The sequence below is a fragment of the Oryzias melastigma genome, linkage group LG12 (genome assembly GCF_002922805.2).
Source record: "Oryzias melastigma strain HK-1 linkage group LG12, ASM292280v2, whole genome shotgun sequence".
NCBI classification, from domain to species: domain Eukaryota; kingdom Metazoa; phylum Chordata; class Actinopteri; order Beloniformes; family Adrianichthyidae; genus Oryzias; species Oryzias melastigma.
In genome coordinates, this window is record NC_050523.1 from 21708237 (window position 1) to 21718853 (window position 10617).

At 38.1% G+C, this 10617-nt stretch overlaps 1 long non-coding RNA gene across 1 annotated transcript in view; it reads right to left on the minus strand.

The window, feature by feature from the left end:
• The window catches only part of LOC112163436, a 55931-nt gene that overhangs the window by 28304 nt on the left and 17010 nt on the right, over window positions 1-10617 (minus strand). The window contains exon 2 of the long non-coding RNA XR_002922276.2: window positions 1851-2033. This is a non-coding gene — a long non-coding RNA (uncharacterized LOC112163436). The remainder of the gene's footprint in view (window positions 1-1850; window positions 2034-10617) is intronic.

Here is a 10617-nt window from a genome sequence, read left to right on the forward strand (position 1 = left end):
TTATTTTAAGAAAAAAAAATGCTATTCACTAAGACGTGTTTTCGTAAGCTAAAATAATTTTGCTTTTAAAAAAACTTACTTGAAAATTTTTTCTTGCAAGACAAATGTTCTTAAAAAAAACAAGTCTTTGTGTTTTTGCAGTAGAATAAACAATCTGACAGTAGATTATACCTGTGACCATCTGACATTTATGAATCCAAACATAAATGACACAATGTCATGAGCTGAAACAAATTAACCAAAATACAACATATTACTTATAGTGTAAATCCTTTGTAGAATTCACAGTAATTCTTCTGCTTCTTTCCATTTTTCTCGGTATGTTTTTTGACACGTAAAAACTCAACCACAGTTTTTACAATTTCTGCAATCTTGATGTCAATACGTTCAGCTCATTAAGGACATTACTACTTGTACTTTTGGTATTCGTACGTTTTATGTAATTTATAATATGAAAACATTTCATGTGACTTTTCAGCCAATGTTGATTAAATGGGAAATTATTTTCTGTGCACCTTTTCAGCGTATGCAATTTTGGTATCAAAAAGTTCAACATGTTCAGGACGTCCATGCTCGTATTTTTCTATTCATACATTTCACGTTTTTTCATATTTTTGTGAGTTTTTAATAGATTTTTGGGCTATTTTTGAGCTAATTTGATGTTAAGCTAATAAATTAGCAACTTGTTAGCTTTTGTTTGTGGCTAATTGGGCATCCACTGAAGTTTTCTGGGCTAGTTTGGAGTTAAGCTAATATATTAGCAACGTGTTAGCAATTTTGTTTAACTAAGCATTTATTGAAGTGTTTTGGGCTAATTTTTGGTTAAGCTAATATTTTAGCAACATGCTAAGTTTTCTGGTTAATTTGGCCTCTACTGAGATTTTTGGGGGCTAATTTTGGCTCAAGGTCGAATTTTGGGGCATTATGTAAAAAAATTTAACACATTGAGCAAATTGTTTTAGCAATTCCTTAAACTGCCAAAGCAGCTTCGGCGACCACATTCAGGAGAAAGCATTCACACTAGCATCATCGCAGGTAATGCAAATTTTCTACACTGAAAAAATGGGAGCAAAATTTACTTAAAAAAAAAAAAAAACAGAAATCCTTAGTAAATATTACAGGAATTTTATTTAAAGGGATGTATTAATTTTCAGTCAAGTTATCAAGTAAACGTTATTTAAAATGTTTTGTTATTGCCATAAAAATAAGGATAAATCTAAATTTAAACAATAGTTTAAATAGTTTTTGATCAAAGTGAAAGAGCCCCAATGGAGGATTAAAAGGCCCTCCGAGTTTGAACTTGTTTATCCCTCCAAATACATTTTTGTCCCCTTTGTAATTCTGATATACTTCCCTCCTTTCTTTCAGTGTTTTGCTTCCTCTCCCCGATTTTACATTCTTTTTCTGTTGTTTTATATCTTTCCCTTCAGATTCCTCCACCTTTTTTCCCTTTGATCCAAAGATTTTTTTCCTGTTTTCCTTTTGTGTGTCCAGATTTTTCTGACTGATCTCTTTTCTACAACTCATCTCTCTCCAAACTAATTTTATTAGTTTTCCAACTTCTTTAATTGCATTTTACTCATTTTGTTTATTTATTTTCACTATTTCAATCAAATCTGAAGATCTCTTTTTATCTTTACTTTTTCTGCTGTTCTTTATACATAAACTTTAATTTCTGGTTGCTTAATTTAATATTCTCTCTTTTTTTCTGCTTCCCATTTGTATCATCTCTTTGTTTTAATTGATTCTTATTCTTCTCCTTCCTCCACAGCCTCCTGACCTCCTCTGAAGGGACATCCCATCCTCATGGCGTGCTCCTTCCCTGTGATTCATAATATAATGAGACCTACCCTAACATCCCGTCTTTGCTGCTCTCCCCTCTCGGCTCTAGCTCTCATCTTTCCTGGTACCCACAGTCGCCCCCTCTGCCTCCTGATCTCCCCGAGCCCCCGAGTGGCTCGCTGGATTCTGTTTCATCACACATCAAACGGGCCTCGCGCTCTCCATGCAGGAGGACCCAGGGACCACAGCATCTGCACAGGGAGGCATATGTGGGTGCGTGCTCTGGCAGCGTCCGAGGGGGTTGGGGTTGGAGGGGGGGCATGCTGTGTTCTAAGCAGATGTCATGAGGACCTGAGCAGCAGGCTGGGGGGATGCCACGGGGAAAGAAATGCAGCGAGGGACCAACCCCTGCAGCCCAGCCTGCAGACGGAGGAGAGAGGAGATGAACCTGCATCTCTCCGTACACCCCACCTCTGCTGCTCCCTCCCCACAGCTCAGCCCCCCCTCCTGCTACCCCTTTGTACTAGTGTACAATTAGATAATTAGTCATTTCACTGCAATCATTGCTTGCCTCTGTGCCTGTGACCTCCACAGGTGCCCCAGAGTCTCAGCTGCACGATGACCTCCGCCCGGCTAACACGAGAAGTTGTTTTTAATGGACACAAAAACCTGCGATCTGGGAGGGGGTCAAGTGCGCACTCACATCCATTAACACCAAAGCTGCTTCATCACCGACTGGAAGTGGCAGGCAGAGGCTTGTGGGGGGGCTCTGATCAGCCTCCTGCGAGCTGACATTCCCCCGGTTAGTGAACGCGGCAATCTGCAGCTTCTGCTGTCAATGAGTCAAAGACGTTGTTTGAGAACAGCTGTTGACGTCAGTGTGCTGACACGCGCCTTAACCCGTCCTGAGATAGATGAAGGACTTTTTTTTGCCTGTATGGGCATCAAGTTGATCTCCAAGTTCACAGAAATGTTACCTGTCACCACATGGGGATCACGTCTGGGTAGAAGTTTAAAAAAAAACTATTTGCCAAGTCTATATTTTTGTTTTCTTTTTGATTAACTGGGAGTATTACTTCTACTTCTAGTAACTAGGAGTGACTGTCCAACAGTTTCTGGGTTGTTTAAAGGTTTTAATGGCAATTTCTATGCTTTAAATGAGCACACATTGTTTGTAAAAAAAAAAAAAAAAAAAGAATAAGAATAGTTAATGCAAATTTATAACAGTGTTTTCTTTAACCTCAATTACAATATTTTAATACCCAATTTAACTGTTACCCCTGATAGACACAAAGGTTATTTTCTCACTACAAATACTGTATTTTATTATGTGGCATATCTTATATCTCCCTCGCTATCATAAATAATTTATCTAATAAGACAAAAATAAATGATTTCTTATATTTGAAATATGTTGCAAAACTAAATTTAAAGATCCACTCCAATGAAAAAAGGTTTTTTTAACATGTTCTTGTGGTTATTTCCTCATGATGGAGGAATAGAAAATTAAGCTTAAAGTTCAATATCTGAGTATTTCCTTCTTCAAATCATTGTGAAAAAAATGCAGTTTGAAAAAGATCATATTTGTAACAGAAAATACAATCAGTGCTACGTGTTCCCTATGTTCCCATTCATCCACGCATCTACTTGTAGACAAACAGATCCATGAACGTCTTTGTTTTTCTTGTCTGAGCTTCAATCTGGATCAGAACTGGATAGCTCTGATATTGCTCATCATTTTGTTGCATCTTTGAGGTTTGAGAGGCTGTAGGCTAGCAGAAAAGTGTGTAAACAGAGAGCTCTCAGCAGCAGTGAGGTAAGGGAGGTGGAGCTGCTTCATGACAACACCATCACCCACAACTCAGAGGTGGATTTCCAATGAACTCCTGACACTCTGCATACATTTTGTCCAAGAAAAGGACACAGGTTTCTGTTATTTTGGCTAAAACAGCATAATCTTAAATAAAAGACAACTGGGAATGATTTTACAAAGTGGATCGGAGTGGAACTTAAACATAAATCGAAACTAGGCTCATTGTAGATTGGTTGATCAGGTTCTTGTACCGGGTGTCCTTTGACAGCTCTTTGGTCTTGGTCATGGTTGCAGTCTGACTGTATAAAGGGTGTCGTGTATACAGATAACCAGTTCAAACAGGTGACAGTTAGGCAGGTTACAAGTGGCGGAAGCAGAGTGTGCGCGGAATCACCTCCAGTTCAGTTTGACAGGAGCTTCTACGATTAATTTGACATCATCCATCTTGACTTGTCGCCAACTGCTCTCTTCTTCTCTCATTGATTGCGTTTTTAGACATCCAAAACCACACCCCTTGTCATGATCCGTGCTTCAGTTTTGTCATGTTTTGTTTTTTCCCTGTCATTCCCACCATGTTCAGGTTAAATCATCCACAGCTGTTTCCATTTAGTTAATCAACCTCAGGGTTTTTCAGTTTCTCATTGTCAGGTCATCTGTTCTGTTATGTCACTGGTTTGGTTTCTCCTGGTTTTGTCATGTTTTGAGTTTTTTAAGTAAATCTTTGAGTTTCTACCACCATTCATGACACCCCTCTGCTCCGTAGTCGGCCCACTACATTGATCTGTGTGTGTCTCAGTGTCTGTTGTGTGTGTCTGTTTGTTTTTTGTGTTTTTTGTGTTCATCTCTACAGTCTGTTTAGATAAAAAAAAAAAAATATTATCGCATTTGTGGCCCTGCGACAGACTGGCGACCTGTCCAGGGTGAACCCCGCCTTCGCCCATCAGTAGCCAGGATAGGCTCCAGCACCCCCGCGACCCCGAAGGGGAAGAAGCGGTCAAGAAGATGAATGAATGAATGATCGCATTTGTCAATAGCGGTATTTTACTGGGAAAAATTGGTTATATTTTGAAAACTGAGCGGATTTTTTCATGTGTTGGCATTACTTCCTGACAGGATTGACGCAGATCGATCACGCAGGAAACAGACCAGACGCTGAAACGATTGCTGCACTGCCCGAGGCGTCCGCGGAGGGCCTGCGCCTCTGGTGTGAACTACAAGGGTGCAGACTGGAAGCAGCCTCCGTTCCGCGGCGCTTCCACTGAAGAAAAGGTCTGTGAGGAACAGAATTCTCCTTCGTAGGTAAGAAATACAGCATTTCCCTGATTTTTAATAAGATAAAATCCTTCACATCATCTGTAACATCTCATAAATGGATTCATTCTGGTTGTGTTTTTTGATGTCAAAGCGATTTTGAGAGGTACACGGCGCTCTGTAAATATGCTAACGGGGCTAACGTGTAGCGCTGTCAGACTGTGATTTTTTATTTTTTATTTTGTGTGGTCGCAGGAATATTTGTTTCAGTGGTTTCAGTCTGTTTTTTGCATGTTGCAAACAAAGTTGGGAGTTTCTTGTGAATATGCTAACACAGCTAACGCTAACGTGTAGCACATTACAAACAAGTTCACAAGTTCTAGGCTGTGTCCAAATTCCCAAACTACTAAAAACTATAGTGTCCTTGATTTTAAAAGCAATTCGGACTTCATGCTAACTACTTTTTTCTCTAAGAGGTGGATAAGAAGTCATGGGTTTCACAAAGTAAAAATCCAATCTATTTCACGACGTCTAGTTATGAATCCACTGTGTTCCAACGATGAAAATGTGAATAGTTTGTAAAAGAATTACATTTAAACAAATTTGTTTAGGAAAAATTGTTCAACTGAAGTGCATTGTGGTCTATATTTGCTAATGTAGTGAGAATTGATGCACACTGGTTTTCACAAAGACTTCTGGGAAATTTATTGGGCACTTTTTAATTATAATCTGTTGGCCCTTTAGTGCTGAAAGTACGGTACCTATCCTCTGCACCATTAATCAAATACATTTTTCAACTATACGAGTTCCCAAATCTTGTTTTTTCATTCTGTCTCTCAGTTATAGTTTCATTACATCTCAGCTTATTAACTTTCTGAATGTGTGACTCACAAATACTTTTTCTTTTTGTACACATTTCCAGGCAGCATTCTATCACCACTGCACTGTTTAGTTGGCCCTGCAGCAGGCCTCTGGTTATGTGATGCTAATTTTTTCTGATGAAACAAACAGGAAAATATCAACAATTTCTAAGAAGCACCTGGGACAAAAAATGTCCATCTTAGCAAACTTTCAGTCTGAAAATAACAACTGTGGTGACGCACTCTGACTTTAGACGTCCAACATACAGCAGCACGTTCAGCTCTGGCCGGTAAAAGCACAACAGCAGCAGAATTCCTTTGTAACATAGAAAAATATATTATTAGTTTTTCTTCAGTTTCTCGCATATCCCTGTGGTTAAAATGTTTCTGCATACATTTTTGATGTTTTATTCATTGGAAAACCTAATTTATATACAAGTAAAAAGTTCACTGCAAAGATGGCACACTAACAATTCTCTCCGTACGTCTAAAAGTGAGGATTTACCGCATTCTTCATCTACAATTTGAGGACTAAAACATTCTTCTTCAGCAGCAACATGTACTGATCTGACTTCTGTCTTTTCCTGCTATTTAAAAAGACCTCTGTCAACGTGTCACCTGAATGTCAGTCATGGCGAGCTCTGATTCAATCTGCCGTAAAAAAAAAAAAGCAGCTGTTTGGCTCCATGAAACCTGGATGATAACGAGGGGGGAACGACAGCTGTCGCTGCCGGCACAGCAGGTGATCCAAATTCCACAAAACCAAAAACATGAGGCTACATTATGAAGAACGGATGAAGAGAGTTCCACTGTAAAAACGAAAACACGCAGCCTGTTGGGATTTGAGTTGTTGTCCAAACGTAAAGGCAGATCAGAGCTCCTCTGTGGATGCTGCTCAGAGTGGAAGAGATTTACGGGATTCTTGTAGCATTCAACAAATGATTGAAGTAACATCAAAGATGGCTTAAATAGTTTGATAGGATACGGTCAATTAAACTAATGAAGTGTTATAGCAAAGATGAGCAAAGTACCAAAAAGTGGTCAAAGAAAACGCAGGTGTACTTGAAAATAATAGAAAACAAAAAAGCAAAAAGTTCATCCAAACTAAAAATGAAATATATCAGAAGAAAGAAATCCACATAATTGATAACAATGTGAGTAATAATAAAAATGAATTAAATACTGAATAATATGAATGTAAAAGAAAATGATCATATTTACAAGGACTTCACAAATGTCCAGAATAAACTCTGATTCTGGGGTCAGGAGTCAACCCTAAACCCGATGGGTCAGTGGCTCAATTCTCCAAAGTCACTTTCTGAAGTGCTCTTGGGCAAGACATCAAACCCTCAGTTGTCTCTGGGCGGTTCCATTACAGAGTTATAGTCACATATCCGTCTTCTTTAGCCTCTACTGTCATAATGTTTTACACTACCAACTATTGCAAACTTCCAGATTTAAAACCTTGTTTTTATATATTCCAAATGTTTTAGCATGCAGGTTTTAGGTTGTTTTAACTTCTCTTCGCTCTAAAACTTCACACGATTTTCCTAAAATCAGAACAAGTGAGAATGTTTGTCAAGGATCTAAAAATAAAAAAAATATGAATGTTTTTGCTCCAAACTCTTGACAATAGAAAAACTGATTGATTGATTGATTGAAGAAAAAACAATCAAACTGCTTGATTTAAAGAAATGTTCAGGAGACCTCTTAAGAAAAAATAGACAAATATATAAGAATAAAGTTGGGAAATAATGAAAAAGTAAAAATGTATCAAGAATAAAGTAAACAATTATAAATAAAACAACATTTTTCTAAAAAGAAGTCGTAAATTATAAGAAGTCATCACTTAACAAGGAATAGGTCATTTATTTTACAATAACATTTCAAAATGTAGCTTTAAAACATACCCAGTTTAAATGTTGCAGTCAGAGAAATCAGATGGACATCATTCTGCTCAGGAATGTCGCTGAATTTGTCTTTTTTTTGCAAATTTACAACTTTACTTTCATGAAATCACAGCTTAATTTTTTAAAAAGCATGACATTTCCTTGTAAAAATTACAAATGTTTAAGAAATGTTAACTTTTATCTTAAAATTTAACACATTTTTCTCATATATATTCATACATATTTTTGTTGTTCATGACTCTCATATTCCGTTCTGTAAAAATAAATTAACATTTATGATCTAAAACTAAGTATTAGATATTATGAGGATTTATTAAGATGCTACAACTTGTACTGAGATCATATTGTTGAAGTTTTGTTCAAAAAAGATTCATTTTCACTTATTACATTAGTTCTTTTTGTCACTGTGACCAAATAAACTCAATTTATGTAAATAAAAACAAAAAATGCAATGGATTTTACTCAGAAATAGCAAAAAATACTTTTTATTGGGCTATAAGACATTCAATTTTGAAGTAATTCTAACCACCTTTTAGTTTATTTTTTCATTTCTAAATACTTGAACACCTTGTTTCTAGACTTTGATATCTTATATTTGTTGGACAAATAATTGCACCATTTTCTAGTGATTTTCTTCTCAAGATTAGTGGTTTTTTCTATATTTGGGCAATCTTTTTAGATTAATCTGCTCGTCATTTTTCTTTTAAAATTTGAATCAAATCTTCTAATCAGAAGTAATTATCTGACAGATTAACCTTTAATGGGATAAATGCTCAAGTCATATTATGGAGTCAGATTGTTGTGTAATTCGACTTACAGCAGCGTCTGTGCAGCGATGCATTCTCCCATTTGTGCTCCGTTGCTGCAGGCCTGAGCCTGAGATGATGTGTGAGGATCAGCATCGCTCTCTGAGAGCTGGCTGGATGAGAGGTGATTGACAGGCAGACGTGTTCAATGATCAAGGTGTGGCGAGCAGCACGACTGCTTCCTGGAGTCTGCGTTTGTTGTCACTGACAGGTGCAGCTCGACACTCGCGGGTCCTGGAGGAGCTCCGCACCGTTTATGCAGATTAACACGTCGAAAGTACAAATGAATAAATAAACTGGTGAGCGCAAATCAGGCATTTAGCCTGAGGGGATGCCATCATTAACAGATTAAACAAAGTGACTAATCACAAAAACAATCTGCTTCAGAAGTAGAGGAAGTTAAAAGACGCCAAAGTTTGGGGGTAAAAAGCTTAGCCGTCTTAATTATTCAGTGGCAGGCAAACAAAGTTGTGAATTAATAATAAACAGAACAATGAAAATAAAATTATTATTTGTCAACGCTCCCTGCAGTTCAGATAAAAGGAAAAGCCTTCCTTTCTAGATCGTCTCCATGACTATATGCGGGCGCATTAGATGTTCTTGACCACAAAATTCAAACAAAAAAATGCTGCTTTGAAGACTTCAAGGGATCAGAAGGTCTGCACAAATTCCCCGAGCAGTCAATCAGCGTGGGTACCTGAGCTAAAAGGCTCATGGGAATCCTGGTCAGGATAGCCACAACAATAGAACCAAAAATACCATCAGTTAGGCGGCTTGAAAAGAAAAGAGGAGAGGTGATTTGATGGATGCTTTTTAAGAATGATCTGATCTTTCCCACAGTCTTCTTTAGAGTCTGTGGTTGTATCTTTGTGGGATGAAGTTTCTCCTCTGAGCTCGATGCTAATTTAAATTCATTAAAGTCCAAAGCAGAGGTCTCAAACGTTCAGCCCCCGGCCAGTCGATATTTTGTAACCCCCGCCGTAATATGAGAGTTCAATGTCTACCAAGCAATCTCTTCTGCATGTCCACGCTTCTTCCATGATAGTTTTGTATTTGCCTTGTTTCATTTTGCTTTATGCTTAAAACTTTGCATTTGCTATTGTCGTTGGATCTGGTCGTCAGAAAAGTCCTTAGACAAAGTTGCTAGCATCGTTAGCTCCTGTCGGACACAGAACACGCAGACTTTCACTGATGAGTGTCTGGTAACCTTCCACAGACATCAGCGTTGCTGGAGAAGGTGAGCGATGAGTCAAAGTCAGCACGGTTGTCAGGGTTCTTTGTGGTGGAGGAGGTGCAACAGTCTGGACTGACTTGGTTCTTGTAGACCAGGGGTCTCAAACTCAATTCAGCCGGGGGCCACTGGAGGCAGATTCTGGGTGAGGCCGGGCCGCATCAGGATTTTCACAAGAAAAGCGCTGATAAAACATTCCAATGTTCTTAAATATCTTTGTTTTTAACACAAAATAATGAATAAAATAAATAAATATATTAAATAATGAATTAAAAAGCAGGGAAATCAGTATGGAAGTTTTTTGGTTCCATCAGACTGAATTTTTTTTATGTTAAATTTCTGACCCATCGAAATTTTAAGTCTCGAAATTAAGAACACAGATTTTTTTTTAAGATAGAAAATATTTTTGGGAGCATAAAATTTTGCTGTTTAAAAAGCAAAGGTTGAAAAAAAATTCACAATAAAAATTCAGGGGTAAAAAATTCTGAAAAAAATTCTGAGATTAAGAAAATTCAGAAAAAAAAAATCAGGGGTTAAAAAAATTCAGAAAAAAAATCAGAGGTTAAGAAAATTCAGAATAATAAAAAAATTTTTGACAAGTCGCGAGCAGAAAATTCCCTGCGCGGGGCACGTGAATTTATCACGCGAATCGCGTTCGGTGCTTCATAGCTTCTCCTCCACCCAGCTGACTGGAGGAATGACTGAGTAAGCGAGGCACTTGGACAGCCCGCCGATGTCCCGCCTCCAGAGCCATATACCTCTCTGTGATTGGTTCGTTCAGCACTGCACACAACAACTGTCATTCATATCAGCCTTGCGGGCCGCACTAACAGTAATCTTTCATATTGAGATGTGGGCCACAAATCATCATCCCGGGGGCCGCAGATGGCCCGCGGGCCGCGAGTTAGAGACCCCTGTCCCATACTTCAGCTTCTTCTGCTAAAACTTATGCAATGAAGCAATT